This window comes from Arachis ipaensis, chromosome B6, assembly GCF_059453495.1.
Source record: "Arachis ipaensis isolate K30076 ecotype BB chromosome B6, ASM5945349v1, whole genome shotgun sequence".
Lineage (NCBI taxonomy): Eukaryota > Viridiplantae > Streptophyta > Magnoliopsida > Fabales > Fabaceae > Arachis > Arachis ipaensis.
The window spans coordinates 61,452,332-61,469,198 of NC_142441.1; the positions used below are offsets into that span (position 1 = coordinate 61,452,332).

At 36.0% G+C, this 16,867-nt stretch overlaps 3 non-coding genes across 3 annotated transcripts; all 3 read right to left on the reverse strand.

Moving 5' to 3' along the window:
- Positions 1 to 3,585: 3,585 nt before the first annotated feature.
- Positions 3,586 to 3,693, reverse strand: LOC148555796 (small nucleolar RNA R71). The gene has a single exon (XR_015888275.1). It is a non-coding gene; the product is annotated as a small nucleolar RNA R71 (small nucleolar RNA).
- A 7,355-nt stretch (positions 3,694 to 11,048) lies between these two features.
- LOC148555797 (small nucleolar RNA R71) lies at positions 11,049 to 11,156 on the reverse strand. Its single transcript, XR_015886880.1, has one exon. It is a non-coding gene; the product is annotated as a small nucleolar RNA R71 (small nucleolar RNA).
- Positions 11,157 to 15,601: 4,445 nt separating this feature from the next.
- LOC148555798 (small nucleolar RNA R71) lies at positions 15,602 to 15,709 on the reverse strand. Its single transcript, XR_015888183.1, has one exon. It is a non-coding gene; the product is annotated as a small nucleolar RNA R71 (small nucleolar RNA).
- Between the last annotated feature and the right edge of the window lie 1,158 nt (positions 15,710 to 16,867).

The following is a 16,867-nucleotide window of genomic DNA, read 5'->3' on the forward strand; positions in this document are numbered from 1 at the left end:
AGAGTTGAACGCCAAAAACACGTTACAACCTGGCGTTCAACTCCAGAAAGAGCCTCTGCACGTGTAACATTCAAGCTCAGCCCAAGCACACACCAAGTGGGCCTCGGAAGTGGATTTATGCATCAATTACTTACTTCTGTAAATCCTAGTAACTAGTTTAGTATAAATAGAACTTTTTACTATTGTATTTGACATCTTTTGTAAGATTCTGGATTGTATTTTTGATCCTGTGATCACGTTTTGGGGGTGGCCATTCGGCCATGCCTGAACCTTCATCACTTTTGTATTTTCAACGGTAGAGTTTCTACACTCCATAGATTAAGGTGTGGAGCTCTGCTGTTCCTCATGAATTAATGCAAAGTACTACTATTTTTCTATTCAATTCAACTTATTCCGCTTCTACGATATTCATTCGCACTTCAATATGAATGTGATGAACGTGACAATCATCATCATTCCCCCACGAACGCATGCCTGACAACCACTTCCGTTCCACCTTAGATTCGATGATTATCTCTTGGATCTCTTAATCAGAATCTTCGTGGTATAAGCTAGATTGATGGCAGCATTCATGAGAGTCCGGAAAGTCTAAACCTTGTCTGTGGTATTCCGAGTAGGGCTCTGGGATTGAATAACTGTGACAAACTTCAAACTCGCGAGTGCTGGGCGTAGTGACAGACGCAAAAGGAGGGTGAATCCTATTCCATTATGATCAAGAACCTCAGATGATTAGCCGTGCTGTGACAGAGCATTTGGACCATTTTCACAAGAGGATAGGATGCAGCCATTGACCACGGTGATGCCTCCAGATGATTAGTCATGCAGTGACAGCGCATCGGACCATTTTCCAGAGAGGATGAAAAGTAGCCATTAACAATGGTGATGTCCTTAAATAAAGCCAGCCATAGAAAGGAGTAGGATTGATTGGATGAAGACAGTAGGAAAGCAGAAGTTCAAAGGAACAAAAGCATCTCTATACGTTTATCTGAAATTCTCACCAATGATTTACATAAGTATTTCTATCCTTATTTTATGTTTAATTATTATATATTTTCGAAAATTCCATAACCTTTTTATATCCGCCTGATTAAGATTTACAAGGTGACCATAGCTTGCTTCATACCAACAATCTCCGTGGGATCGACCCTTACTCACGTAAGGTTTTATTACTTGGACGACCCAGTGCACTTGCTAGTTAGTTGTATCGAAGTTGTGAATGAAAAACGATTTATTAAGACGTGCGTATAGAGTTTTTGGCACTGTTGCCGGGGATTGTTCGAGTTTAGACAACTGACGGTTCATCCTGTTGCTCAGATTAGGTAATTTTCTTCTTATTTTGTTTTCAAAATTTTTTCAAAAATCTTTCAAAAATTTCTCATCTGTTTTCGAAAATTATTCTAAAATTTTTTAAGAATGAATTCTAGTGTTTCATGAAGCATGTTGAAGCCTGACTGGCTGTAAAGCCATGTCTAAATTCATTTGGACTGGGGCTTCCAACCCAACATTATCAAGAGCAAGCTAGTTGTTGCTAATCCACCTGCGGCTGTTCCAGATCCAAAAGATTTACATGCTAAAGCTTGACTGGCTATTAAGCCATGTCTAACCCTCAGATTGGAGCTTTAGACTAAGAGTGCAAGATTCCTGGAATTCATATTAAAAATTTTGGAATCCTTATTTTTCTTTTTCACATTAATTTTCAAAAAATCCAAAAAAAAATTTATAAAATCATAAAAATTAAAAATATTTTATGTTTCTTGTTTGAGTCTTGAGTCAATTTTAAGTTTGGTGTCAATTGCATGTTTTAAAGTTTGCATAAAATTTTCGAAAAATTCATGCATTCATAGTGTTCTTCATGATCTTCAAGTTGTTCTTAGTAAGTCTTCTTGTTTGATCTTGATGTTTTCTTGTTTTATGTCTTTTCTTGTTTTTCATGTGCATTTTTGCATTCATAGTGTCTGAACATGAAAGATTTCTAAGTTTGGTGTCTTGCATGTCTTCTTTGCATTAAAAATTTGTTCTTGATGTTCATCATGATGTTCATAGTGTTCTTGGTGTTCATCTTGACATTTATAGCATTCTTGCATGCATTCATTGTTTTGATCCATAACTTTCATGCATTAAGTCTTTTTCATGTTTTTCTCTCTCATCTTTAAAAATTCAAAAATCAAAAAAATATCTTTCCTTTTTTCTCTCATAAATTTCGAAAATTTGAGTTGACTTTTTAAAAAATTTTTAAAATTCAATTGTTTCTTATGAGTCAAATCAAATTTTCAATTTAAAAATCTTATCTTTTTCAAAATCTTTTTCAAAAATTAAATCTTTTTCATTTTCTTAATCTTATCTCATAATTTTCGAAAATATCATCAACAATTAATGTTTTGATTCAAAAATTTCAAGTTTGTTACTTACTTGTTAAGAAAGATTCAAACTTTAAGTTCTAGAATCATATCTTGTGATTTCTTGTGAGTCAAGTCATTAATTGTGATTTTAAAATTCAAATCTTTTTCAAAACTAATTTCAATCATATCTTTTCAAAAATATCTTTCTATCTTATCTTTTTCAAAATTATATCTTTTTAAAAAATTTGATTTTAAAATACCCCTTCTAACTTCTTATCTTCTTATCTTTTCAAAATTGATTTTCAAAATTTGTTTTAACTAACTAACAAACTTTTTGTTTTTTCTTATCTTTTTCAAAACTACCTAACTAACTCTCTCTCTCTCTAATTTTCGAAAATATCTCCCTCTTTTTCAAAAATTCTTTTTTATTAACTAATTGTTTCAAAATTCAATTTTAATTTATTTCTTCTTTTAATTTTCGAAAATCACTAACCATTTTTCTAAAATAATTTTCGAAAATCCTTCTCTCTCATCTCCTTTGATTTATTTATTCATCTACTAACATCCCTCCCTCACTCACCAAAAATCCGAACCCTCTCTCTCTCTGAGTTCAGATTTTCTCTTCTTCTTTTCTTCTACTCACATAAGGGAACCTCTATACATGGGTAAAAAGGATCCCTATTATTATTATTTTTCTGTTCCCTCTTTTTCATATGAGCAGGAGCAAGGACAAGAACATTCTTGTTGAAGCAGACCCTGAACCAGAAAGACTCTGAAGAGAAAACTAAGAGAAGCTAAATTACAACAATCCAGAGACAACCTTACTGAAAAATTCGAACAAGAAAAGGAGATGGCAGCCGAAAATAATAATAATGCAAGGAGGATACTTGGTGACTTCACTACACCTAATTTCAATTTACATGGAAGAAACATCTGCATCCCCACCATTGGAGCAAACAATTTTGAGCTAAAACCTCAATTAGTTTCTCTGATGCAGCAGAACTGCAAGTTTTATGGACTTCCATCTGAAGATCCTTTTCAGTTCTTAACTGAATTCTTGTAGATCTGTGATACTGTTAAGACTAATGGAGTAGATCCTGAAGTCTACAGGCTCATGCTTTTCCCCTTTGCTGTAAGAGACAGAGCTAGAGTGTGGTTGGACTCTCAACCCAAGGATAGCTTGAACTCTTGGGATAAGCTGGTCACGGCTTTCTTAGCCAAGTTTTTTCCTCCTCAAAAGCTGAGTAAGCGTAGAGTGGATGTTCAAACCTTCAGACAGAAGGAAGGTGAATCCCTCTATGAAGCTTGGGAGAGATACAAGCAACTGACCAAAAAGTGTCCTTCTGACATGCTTTCAGAATGGACCATCCTGGATATATTCTATGATGGTCTGTCTGAATTAGCTAAGATGTCATTGGATACTTCTGCAGGTGGATCCATTCTCCTAAAGAAAACGCCTGCAGAAGCTCAAGAACTTATTGACATGGTTGCTAACAACCAATTTATGTACACTTTTGAGAGGAATCCTGTGAGTAATGGGACGCCTCAGAAGAAGGGATTTCTTGAAATTAATACTCTGAATGCCATATTGGCTCAGAATAAAATATTGACTCAGCAAGTCAATATGATTTCTCAGAGTCTGAATGGAATGCAAGCTGCATCCAACAGTACTCAAGAGGCATCTTCTGAAGAAGAAGCTTATGATCCTGAGAACCCTGCAATAGCAGAGGTAAATTATATGGGTGAACCTTATGGAAACACCTATAACCCCTCATGGAGAAATCACACAAATCTCTCATGGAAGGATCAACAAAAGCCTCAACAAGGCTTTAATAATGGTGGAAGAAATAGGTTTAACAATGGTAAACCTTTTCCATCATCCACTCAGCAACAGATAGAGAACTCTGAACAAAATAACTCTAACTTAGCAAACTTAGTCTCTGATCTGTCCAAGGCCACTGTAAGTTTCATGAATGAAACAAGGTCCTCAATTAGAAATTTGGAGGCACAAGTAGGCTAGCTGAGTAAAAGGATCACTGAAATCCCTCCTAGTACTCTCCCAAGCAATACAGAAGAAAATCCAAAAGGAGAGTGCAAGGCCATTGATATAACCATCATGGCCGAATCCAAAGAGGAAGGGGAGGACGTGAATCCCAAGGAGGAAGACCTCCTGGGACGCCCAGTGATCAATAAGGAGTTTCCCTCTGAGGAACAAAAGGACTCTGAAGCTCATCTAGAGACCATAGAGATTGCATTGAACCTCCTTATGCCATTCATCAGCTCTGATGAGTATTCCTCTTCTGAAGAGAATGAGGATGTTACTGAGGAGCAAGTTACCAAGTACCTTGGTGCAATCATGAAGCTGAATGCCAAATTATTTGGTATTGAGACTTGGGAAGATGAACCTCCCTTGTTCACTAATGAACTGAGTGATCTGGATCAACTGACATTGCCTCAGAAGAAACAGGATCCTGGAAAGTTCGTAATACCTTGTACCATAGGCAACATGATCTTTGAAAAGGCTCTGTGTGACCTTGGTTCAGGGATAAACCTCATGCCCCTCTCTGTAATAGAGAAACTGGGAATCTTTGGGGTGCAAGATACTAAAATCTCATTAGAAATGGCAGACAATTCAAGAAAACAGGCTTATGGACAAGTATAAGACATATTAGTAAAGGTTGAAGGCCTTTACATCCCTGCTGATTTCATAATCCTAGATACTGGGAAGGATGAGGATGAATCCATCATCCTTGGAAGACCCTTCCTAGCCACAGCAAGAGCTGTGATTGATGTTAACAGAGGTGAACTAGTCCTTCAATTGAATGAGGACTCCCTTGAGTTTAAAACTCAAGGACATCCTTCTATAAACATGGAAAAGAGGCACAGTAAGCTTCTCTCAAAACTGAGTCAACCAGAGCCCCCACAGTCAAACTCTAAGTTTGGTGTTGGGAGGCCACAACCAAACTCTAAGTTTGATGTTGAACTCCCATATCCAAACTCTAAGTTTGGTGATGGGGAGTCTCAACAATGCTCTGAACATCTGTGAGGCTCCATGAGAGCCCACTGTCAAGCTATTGACATTAAAGAAGCACTTGTTGGGAGGCAACCCAATTTTTATTTAATTATATTTTTATTAGTTATATGTCTTCATAGGTTCGTGATCTTGTGGAGTCACAAAAACAACTGAAAAAATTGAAGAAAAATCAAAAACAGCATTAAAAACAGCGCACTCTGGAAGAGGAGTTCACTGGCGTTCAAACGCCAGTAACGCCAGAACAGAGCATGGAGCTGGCGCTGAACGCCAGAAACAAGCATGAAGCTGGCGTTTAACGCCAGAAACATGCTGCATCTGGGCGTTGAACGCCCAGAACAAGCATCAGTTCGGCGTTTAAATGCCAGAATTGCATGCAAAGGCATTTTACATGCCTAATTGGTGTAGGGATGTAAATCCTTGACACCTCAAGATCTGTGGACCTCACAGGATCATCTCAGGATCTGTGGACCCCATAGGATCCCCACCTTCCCTCCTCATAATCCTAGTTTTTCTTCTACATCTTCTTCTTCATCTATTCTTTCTTCTCCTGCTCGAGGGCGAGCAACATTCTAAGTTTGGTGTGGTAAAAGTATTGCTTATTTTGCTTTTCCATAACCATTGATGGCACCCAAGGCCAGAGAAACCTCAAAAAAAAAAAAAAGAAAGAAGAGAAAAGGGAAGACAAAAGCTTCCACCTCCAAGTCATGGGAGATGGAGAGATTCATGTAAAGGATCTATAGCTCAGTGGTAGAACATTTGACTGCAAAATCAAAAGATCCCTGAGATACCTCAGGGGATACATTTTTTCCCACACAATTATTGGGAGCAACTAAGGATAGGAGCACCAAAATCACTAGGGATCAAGCAACAGAGACAAGGAAGAGACATAGAAGAGCTCAAGGACATCATTGGTTCCTCAAGAAGGAAACGCCATCATCACTAAGGTGGATTCATTCCTTGTTCTTAAATTTTCTATTTTTCGTTTTCTTTATGTTAAGTGCTTATCTATGTTAGTGTCTTATTACATGATCATTAATATTTAGTAACTTTGTCTTAAAGTTATGAATGTCCTATGAATCCATCACCTCCCTTAAATGAAAAATGCTTTAATTCAAAAGAATAAGAAGTACATGAGTTTCGAATTTATCCTTGAACTTAGTTTAATTATATTGATGTGGTGACAATGCTTCTTGTTTTCTGAATGAATGCTTGAACAGTGCATATGTCTTTTGAAGTTGTTGTTCATGAATGTTAAATATGTTGGCTCTTGAAAGAATGATGACAAGGAGACATGTTATTTGATAATCTAAAAAATCATAAAAATGATTCTTGAAGCAAGAAAAAGCAGTGAATACAAAAGCTTGCAGAAAAAAAAATAGAAAAAAAAAAGAAAAAAAGCAAGCAGAAAAAGCCAAAAGCTCTTAAAACAAAGAGGCAAGAGCAAAAAGCCAATAACCCTTAAAACCAAAAGGCAAGGGTAAATAAAAAGGATCCCAAGGCTTTGAGCATCAGTGGATAGGAAGGCCAAAAGGAATAAAATCCTGCCCTAATGATGAGCAGATAATTTATACGCTTTTTGGCATTGTTTTTAGTATGTTTTTAGTAGAATCTAGTTACTTTTAGGGATCTTTTCATTAGTTTTTATGTTAAATTCACATTTTTGGAATTTACTATGAGTTTGTGTATTTTTCTGTGATTTCAGGTATTTTCTCTGAAATTGAGGGACTTGAGCAAAAATCAGATTCAGAGGTTGAAGAAGGACTGCTGATGCTGTTGGATTCTGACCTCCCTGCAGTCAAAGTGGATTTTCTGGAGCTACAGAACTCAAAATGGCGCGCTTCTAATTTCGTTGGAAGGTAGCCATCCAGGGCTTTCCAGCAATATATAATAGTCCATACTTTGGCTAAGTTTAGATGATGTAAAAGGGCGTTGAACGCCAGTTCTACGCTGCTGTCTGGAGTTAAACGCCAGAAACACGTCACAAGCCAGAGTTGAACGCCAGAAATACGTTATAAACTGGCGTTCAACTCCAAGATTGACCTCTACACGTGTAACATTTAAGCTCAGCCCAAGCACACACCAAGTGGGCCCCGGAAGTGGATTTATGCATCAATTACTTACTTCTCTGTAAACCCTAGTAACTAGTTTATTATAAATAGGACTTTTTACTATTGTATTAGACATCTTTGATCAGTTTTATGCTATCTTAGACTTTCATGGGGGCTGGCCATTCGGCCATGACTGAACCATTATCACTTATGTATTGTCATACGGTAGAGTTTCTGCACTCCATAGATTAAGGTGTGGAGCTCTGCTGTTCCTCAAAGATTAATGCAAAGTACTACTGTTTTTCTATTCAATTCAACTTATTCCGCTTCTAAGATATTCATTCGCACTTCAACCTGAATGTGATGAACGTGACAATCATCATCATTCCCCCACGAACGCGTGCCTGACAACCACTTCCGTTCCACCTTAGACTGAATGAGTATCTCTTGCATCTCTTAATCAGAACCTTCGTGGCATAAGCTAGATTGATGGTGGCATTCATGAAAGTCCGGAAAGTCTAAACCTTGTCTGTGGTATTCCGAGTAGGACTCTGGGATTGAATGACTGTGACGAACTTCAAACTCACGAGTGCTGGGCGTAGTGACAGACGCAAAAGGAAGGTGAATCCTATTCCAGTATGATCGAGAACCTCAGATGATTAGCCGTGCTATGACAGAGCATTTGGACCATTTTCACAAGAGGATGGGATGCAGCTATTGACAAGGGTGACGCCTCCAGATGATTAGCCATGCAGTGACAGCGCATCGGAGCATTTTCCAGAGAGGATAAAAAGTAGCCATTGACAACGGTGATGTCCTTACATAAAGCCAGCCATGGAAAGGAGTAAGACTGATTGGATGAAGACAGCAGGAAAGCAGAGGTTCAGAGGAATGAAAGCATCTCTATACACTTATCTGAAATTCTCACCAATGATATACATAAGTGTTTCTATCCTTATTTTATGTTTACTTATTATTAAATTTCGAAAACTCCATAACCTTTTGATATCCTCCTGACTGAGATTTACAAGGTGACCATAGCTTGCTTCATACCAACAATCTCCGTGGGATCGACCCTTACTCATGTAAGGTTTATTACTTGGATGACCCAGTGCACTTGCTGGTTAGTTGTATCAAAGTTGTGAATGAAAAACGATTTATTAAGACGTGCGTACAGAGTTTTTGGCGCCGTTGCCTGAGATCACAATTTCGTAAACCAAGTTTTTGGCGCCGTTGCCAGGGATTGTTCGAGTTTGAACAACTGACGGTTCATCTTGTTGCTCAGATTAGGTAATTTTCTTTTTGTTTTATTTTTAAAAAGTTTTCAAAAACCTTTCAAAAATTTCTCATCTGTTTTCGAAAAAAAAAAAACTGTTTTCAAAAAATATATTTTTCTTCATAATTTTTAAGAATGAATTCTAGTGTTTCATGATGATTTGTTGAATCCTGGCTGGCTGTGAAGCCATGTCCAAATTCCTTTGGACTGAGGATTCAACTAATCACTTCAATGCATGTAAATATGTAATAGCATACTAAAGCTTGGCTGGCTATTAAGCCATGCCTAACCCTCAGATTGGAGCTTTAGACAAAGAATACAAGATTCCTGGAATTCATGTTAAAAATTTTGGAATCCTTATTTTTCTTTTTCTAAATAATTTTCGAAAAATATAAAATAAAAATACAAAAAAAATAAAAAAAATAAAAAAATCATAAAAATAAAAAAATATTTCATGTTTCTTGTTTGAGTCTTGAGTCAAGTTGAAAGTTTGGTGTCAATTGCATATTCATCTTGCATTTTTCGAAAAATTCATGCATTCATAGTGTTCTTCATCACCTTCAAGTTGTTCTTGGTAAGTCTTCTTGTTTGATCTTGATGTTTTCATGTTTTGTGTCTTTTCTTGTTTTTCATATGCATTCTTGCATTCATAGTGTCTATACATGAAAAATTTTTAAGTTTGGTGTCTTGCATGTTTTCTTTGCATTAAAAATTTTTCAAAAATAAGTTCTTGATGTTCATCTTGACATTCAAAGTGTTCTTGGTATTCATCTTGACATTCATAGCATTCTTGCATGCATTCATTGTTTTGATCCAAAATTTTCATGCATTGAGTCTTTTTCATGTTTTTCCCTCTCATCATTAAAAATTCAAAAATAAAAAAAAATATCTTTCCCTTTTTCACTCATAAATTTCGAAAATTTGAGTTGTCTTTTTCAAAACTTTTTAAAATCTAGTTGTTTTTATGAGTCAAATCAAATTTTCAATTTAAAAATCTTATCTTTTTCAAAATCTTTTTCAAAAATCAAATCTTTTTCATTTTTCTTAGTTATTTTCGAAAATTTTAAAAATATTTTTTAAAAAATCTTTTTCTTATCTTTATCACATAATTTTCGAAAATAACACCATCAATTAATGTTTTGATTCAAAAATTTCAAGTTTGTTACTTACTTGTTAAGAAAGATTCAAACTTTAAGTTCTAGAATCATATTTTGTGATTTCTTGTGAATCAAGTCATTAATTGTGGTTTTAAAAATCAAATCTTTTTCAAAACTAATTTCAATCATATCTTTTCAAAAATATCTTTTTATTTCATCTTTTTCAAAATCATATCTTTTTCAAAAATTTGATTTTAAAATATCTTTTCTAACTTCTTATATTCTTATCTTTTCAAAATTGATTTTCAAATTTGTTTCAACTAACTAACTAACTTTTTGTTTGTTTCTTATCTTTTTCAAAACTACCTAACTATTCTCTAATTTTCGAAAATATCTCCCTCTTTTTCAAAATTTCTTTTAATTAACTAATTATTTTAATTTTTGATTTTAATTCTCGAAAATTACTAACCTTTTTCAAAAACTATTTTCGAAAATCACTAACTCTTTTTCAAAAATTATTTTCGAAAAATTCTCTCTCTCTCTTATCTCCTTCTATTTATTTATTCATCTACTAACACTTCATCTCACCCAAATTCGAACCCCCTCTTCCATTTGTGTTCGGATTTTTTTTCTTCTTCTTTTCTTCTACTCACATAGGGACCTCTATACTGTGGTAAAAAGGACCCCTATTATTATTATTTTTCTGTCCCTCTTTTTCATATGAGAAGGAGCAAGGACAAGAATATTCTTGTTGAAGCAGATCCAGAACCTGAAAGGACTCTGAAGAGAAAACTAAGAGAAGCTAAATTACAACAATCCAGCAAGCACCTTTCAGAAATTTTCGAACAGGAAGAGGAGATGGCAGCCGAAAATAATAATAATGCAAGGAGGATGCTTTGTGACTTTACTGCACCTAATTCCAATTTACATGGAAGAAGCATCTCCATTCCTGCCATTGGAGCAAACAATTTTGAGCTGAAACCTCAATTAGTTTCTCTGATGCAGCAGAACTGCAAGTTTCATGGACTTCCATCTGAAGATCCTTTTCAGTTCTTAACTGAATTCTTGCAGATCTGTGATACTGTTAAGTTTAACGGAGTAGATCCTGAAGTCTACAGGCTCATGCTTTTCCCTTTTGCTGTGAGAGACAAAGCTAGAATATGGTTGGACTCTCAACCTAAGGATAGCCTGAACTCTTGGGATAAGCTGGTCAAGGCTTTCTTAGCCAAGTTCTTTCCTCCTCAAAAGCTGAGTAAGCTTAGAGTGGATGTCCAGACCTTCAGACAGAAAGAAGGTGAATCCCTCTATGAAGCTTGGGAGAGATGCAAAGAACTGACCAAAAAGTGTCCTTCTGACATGCTTTCAGAATGGACCATCCTGGACATATTCTATGATGGTCTATCTGAATTGGCTAAAATGTCATTGGATACTTCTGCAGGTGGATCCATTCACCTAAAGAAAACGCCTGCAGAAGCTCAAGAACTCATTGACATGGTTGCTAATAACCAGTTCATATACACTTCTGAGAGGAATCCTGTGCGTAATGGGACGCCTCAGAAGAAGGGAGTTCTTGAAATTTATACTTTGAATGCCATATTGGCTTAGAATAAAATATTGACTCAGTAAGTCAATATGATTTCTCAGAGTCTGAATGGAATGCAAGTGATGAGCGGATAATTTATACGCTTTTTGACATTGTTTTTAGTATGTTTTTAGTAGGATCTAGTTACTTTTAGGGATGTTTTTAATAGATTTTGTGTTAAATTCACATTTCTGGACTTTACTATGAGTTTGTGTGTTTTTCTGTGATTTCAGGTATTTTCTAGCTGAAATTGAGGGACTTGAGCAGAAATCAGATTCAGAGGTTGAAAAAGGACTGCTGATGCTGTTGGATTCTGACCTCCCTGCACTCAAAGTGGATTTTCTGGAGCTACAGAACTCGAAATGGCGCGCTTCCAATTGCGTTGGAAAGTAGACATCCAGGGCTTTCCAGAAATATATAATAGTCCATACTTTGGCCAAGAATTGATGACGTAAACTGGCGTTCAACGCCAGCTTTCTACCCAAATCTGGCGTCCAGCGCCAGAAAAGGATCCAAAACCAGAGTTGAACGCCCAAACTGGCACAAAAACTGGCGTTCAACTCCACAATTGGCCTCTGTACATTCAACACTTAAGCTCAGCCCAAACACACACCAAGTGGGCCCCGGAAGTGGATTTATACATCAAATACTTACTCATGTAAACCCTAGTAGCTAGTTTATTATAAATAGGACCTCTTACTATTGTATTAGGCATCTTTGGATTACCTTATGATCGTTTGATCACGTTTTAGGGGGCTGGCCATCTCGGCCATGCCTGGACCTTCACTTATGTATTTTTAACGGTAGAGTTTCTACACTCCATAGATTAAGGTGTGGAGCTCTGCTGTTCCTCAAAGATTAATGCAAAGTACTACTGTTTTCTATTCAATTCTTCTTATTTCGCTTCTAAGATATCCATTCGCACCCAAGAACGTGATGAAGGTGATGATTATGTGTGACGCTCATCATCCTTCTCCCTTATGAACGCGTGCCTGACAAACACTTCCGTTCTACATGAATTAAGCTAGAATGAATATCTCTTAGATCTCCTAACCAGAATCTTCGTGGCATAAGCTAGAATGATGGCGGCATTCAAGAGAATCCAGAAGGTCTAAACCTTGTCTGTGGTATTCCGAGTAGGATTCAATGATTGAATGACTGTGACGAGCTCCTAACTCGCGATTGCAGGGCGTTAGTGACAGACGCAAAAGGATAGTAAATCCTATTCCAGCATGATCGAGAACCGACAGATGAATAGCCGTGCCATGACAGGGTGCATGAGCATATTATTCACTGAGAGGATAAGATGAAGCCATTGACAAGGGTGATGCCTCCAGACGATTAGCCGTGCCGTGACAGGGCATTGGATCATTTTCCCGAGAGATGACCGAAAGTAGCCATTGACAGTGGTGATGTATCACATAAAGCCAGCCATGGAAAGGAGTAAGACTGATTGGATGAAGATAGCAGGAAAGCAGAGGTTCAGAGGAACGAAAAGCATCTCCATTCGCTTATCTGAAATTCCTACCAATGAATTACATAAGTATCTCTATCCCTATTTTATTATATAATATTCAAAAACACCATTATCACTTTATATCTACCTGACTAAGATTTACAAGGTGACCATAGCTTGCTTCATACCAACAATCTCCGTGGGATTCGACCCTTACTCACGTAAGGTATTACTTGGACGACCCAGTGCACTTGCTGGTTAGTTGTATCGAAGTTGTGACAATCATGAATTAAGATCAGAGCACCAAGCTTTGGACCCATTACCAGGATTTGTTCGAGCGTGGAGATCACAATTTCGTGCACCAAGTTTTTGGCGCCGTTGCCGGGGATTGTTCGAGTTTGGACAACTGACGGTTCATCTTGTTGCTCAGATTAGGTAATTTTCTTTTTGTTTTCTTTTCAAAAATTTTTCAAAAATATTTCAAAATTTTCTCACTTGTTTTCGAAAAAAAAAAATGTTTTCAAAAATATTATTTTTCTTCAGAATTTTTAAGAATGAATTCTAGTGTTTCATGAAGCATGTTGAAGCCTATCTGGCTATAAAGCCATCCCCAAACTACTTTGGGATTGGCATTCAACTAATCACTCCAGTCCATGTAATTATATACTAAAGCTTGGCTGGCTATTAAGCCATGCCTGACCCTTTGATTGGAGCTTTAAGACTAACATGGCGAGATTCCTGGAATTCATATTAAAAATTTTGAAATCCTTATTTTTGTTTTTCAAATAATTTTCGAAAAAAAAAATACAAAAAAAATTAGAAAATCATAAAAATCAAAAATATTTTGTGTTTCTTGTTTGAGTCTTGAGTCATATTATAAGTTTGGTGTCAATTGCATGTGCATCTTGCATTTTTTGAAAATTTCATGTATTCATAGTGTTCTTCATGATCTTCAAGTTGTTCTTTGTCAGTCTTCTTGTTTGATCTTGATGTTTTCCTTGTTTTGTGTCTTTTCTTGTTTTACATGTACATTTTTTATTTATTAGAGTCTAAACATGAAAGATTTCTAAGTTTGGTGTCTTGCATGTTTTCTTTGCATTAAAAAATCTTTTCAAAAATATGTTCTTGATGTTCATCATGATATTCACGGTGTTCTTGGTGTTCATCTTGACATTCATAGCATTCTTGCACACATTCATAGTTTTGATCTAAAATTGCCATGCATTGCATTATTTTTCTTGTTTTTCTCTCTCATCATAAAAATTCAAAAATAAAAAAAAATATCTTTCCCTTTTTCTCTCATCAAATTCGAAAATTTGGATTGACTTTTTCAAAAATTTTTAAAATCAAGTTGTTTCTTATGAGTCAAATCAAATTTTCAATTTGAAAATCTTATCTTTTTCAAAATCTTTTTCAAAAAAAATCAAATCTTTTTCAAAATTATTAGTTATTTCCGAAAATTCCAAAAATATTTTTCAAAAATCTTTTTCTTATTTTTATATAAAATTTTCGAAAATAACTAATCAATTAATGTTTTGATTCAAAAATTTCAAGTTTGTTACTTGCTTGTTAAGAAAGATTCAAACTTTGAGTTCTAGAATCATATCTTGTGATTTCTTGTGAATCAAGTCATTAATTGTGATTTTAAAAATCAAATCTTTTTCAAAAACTAATTTCTATCATATCTTTTCAAAAATATCTTCTTATCTTATCTTTTTCAAAAATATCTTTTCAAAATATCTTTTCTAACTTCCTAACTTCTTATCTTTTCAAAATTGGTTTTCAAAATTTGTTTCAACTAACTAACTAACTTTTTGTTTGTTTCTTAACTTTTTCAAAACCACCTAACTAATTCTCTCTTTCTAATTTTCGAAAATATATTCCCTCTTTTTCAAAATTTCTTTTTAATTAACTAATTATTTTTAATTTTTATTTTTGATTTCAAAAAAATTTTCGAAAAAAAAATACTAATCATTTTTCAAAAACTATTTTCAAAAATCACTAACTCTTTTTCAAAATAATTTTCGAAAAATTTCCCTCCCCCATCTTACTCTATTTATTCATTCATATCATAACATCTCATCTCACATCTCTAGCCTCCTCACAGTTGTGTTTCTTCCATTATATTACATTCTTTGTCTCCCCCTCTTCTTCTACTCACACAGGGATCCCTATACTGTGGAATAAAGGATCTCTATTATTATTATTAATTTTCTGTGCCTTCTTCTTTGTCATATGAGCAGGAGCAAGGATAAGAACATTCTTGTGGAAGCAGATCCAGAACCTGAAAGGACTCTGAAGAGAAAATTAAGAGAAGCTAAAATACAACAATCCAGAGATAACCTTTCAGAAATTTTCGAACAGGCAGAGGAGATGGCATCCAAAAATAATAATAATGTAAGGAAGATGCTTGGTGACTTTACTGCACCTAATTCCAATTTACATGGAAGAAGCATCTCCATTCCTGCCATTGGAGCAAACAACTTTGAGCTTAAACCTCAATTAGTTTCTCTGATGCAGCAGAACTGCAAGTTTCATGGACTTCCATCCGAAGATCCTTTTCAGTTCTTAACTGAATTCTTGCAGATATGTGATACTGTTAAGACTAATGGAGTAGATCCTGAAGTCTACAGACTCATGCTTTTCCCTTTTGCTGTAAGAGACAGAGCTAGATTATGGTTGGATTCTCAACCCAAAGACAGCCTGAACTCTTGGGATAAGCTGGTCACGGCTTTCTTAGCCAAGTACTTTCCTCCTCAAAAGCTGAGCAAGCTTAGAGCTGATGTTCAAACCTTCAGACAGAAAGAAGGTGAATCTCTCTATGAAGCTTGGGAAAGATACAAACAGTTGACCAAAAAGTGTCCTTCTGACATGCTTTCAGAATGGACCATCCTGGATATATTCTATGATGGTCTGTCTGAGTTATCTAAGATGTCATTGGATACTTCTGCAGGTGGATCCATTCACCTAAAGAAAACGCCTGCAGAAGCTCAACAACTCATTGACATGGTCGCTAATAACCAGTTCATGTACACTTCTGAAAGGAATCCTGTGAGTAATGGGACGCCTATGAAGAAGGGAGTTCTTGAGGTTGATACTCTGAATGCCATATTGGCTCAGAATAAAATATTGACTCAGCAAGTCAATATGATCTCTCAGAGTCTGCATGGAATGCAAGCTGCATCCAACAGTACTCAAGAGGCATCTTCTGAAGAAGAAGCTTACGATCCTGAAAACCCTGCAATAGCAGAGGTAAATTATTTAGGTGAACCTTATGGAAACACCTATAACTCATCATGGAGAAATCATCCAAATTTCTTATGGAAGGATCAAAAGCCTCAACAAGGCTTTAATAATGGTGGAAGAAACAGGTTTAGCAATAGCAAACCTTTTCCATCATCCACTTAGCAACAGACAGAGAACTTTGAACAAAATGCTTCTAATTTAGCAAATCTAGTCTCTGATCTATCTAAGGCCACTGTAAGTTTCATGAATGAAACAAGGTCTTCCATTAGAAATCTGGAAGCACAAGTGGGCCAGCTGAGTAAAAGGATCACTGAAATCCCTCCTAGTACTCTCCCAAGCAATACAGAAGAGAATCCAAAAGGAGAGTGCAAGGCCATTGACATAAGCATCATGGCCGAACCTGTGAGGAGAGGAGAGGACGTGAATCCCAAGGAGGAAGACCTCCTGGGACGTCCAGTGGTCAATAAGGAGCTTCCCTCTGAGGAACCAAAGGACTCTGGGGCCCATCTAGAGACCATAGAGATCCCATTGAACCTCCTTATGCCCTTCATGAGCTCTGATGAGTATTCCTCTTCTGAAGAGAATGAGGATGTTACTGAAGAGCAAACTGCCAAGTTTCTTGGAGCAATCATGAAGCTAAATGCCAAATTATTTGGCATTGATACTTGGGAAGTTGAACCTCCCTTGTTCATCAATGAACTAAGTGATCTGGATCAACTGACATTGCCTCAGAAGAGACAGGATCCTGGAAAGTTCATAATACCCTGTACCATAGGCACCATGATCTTT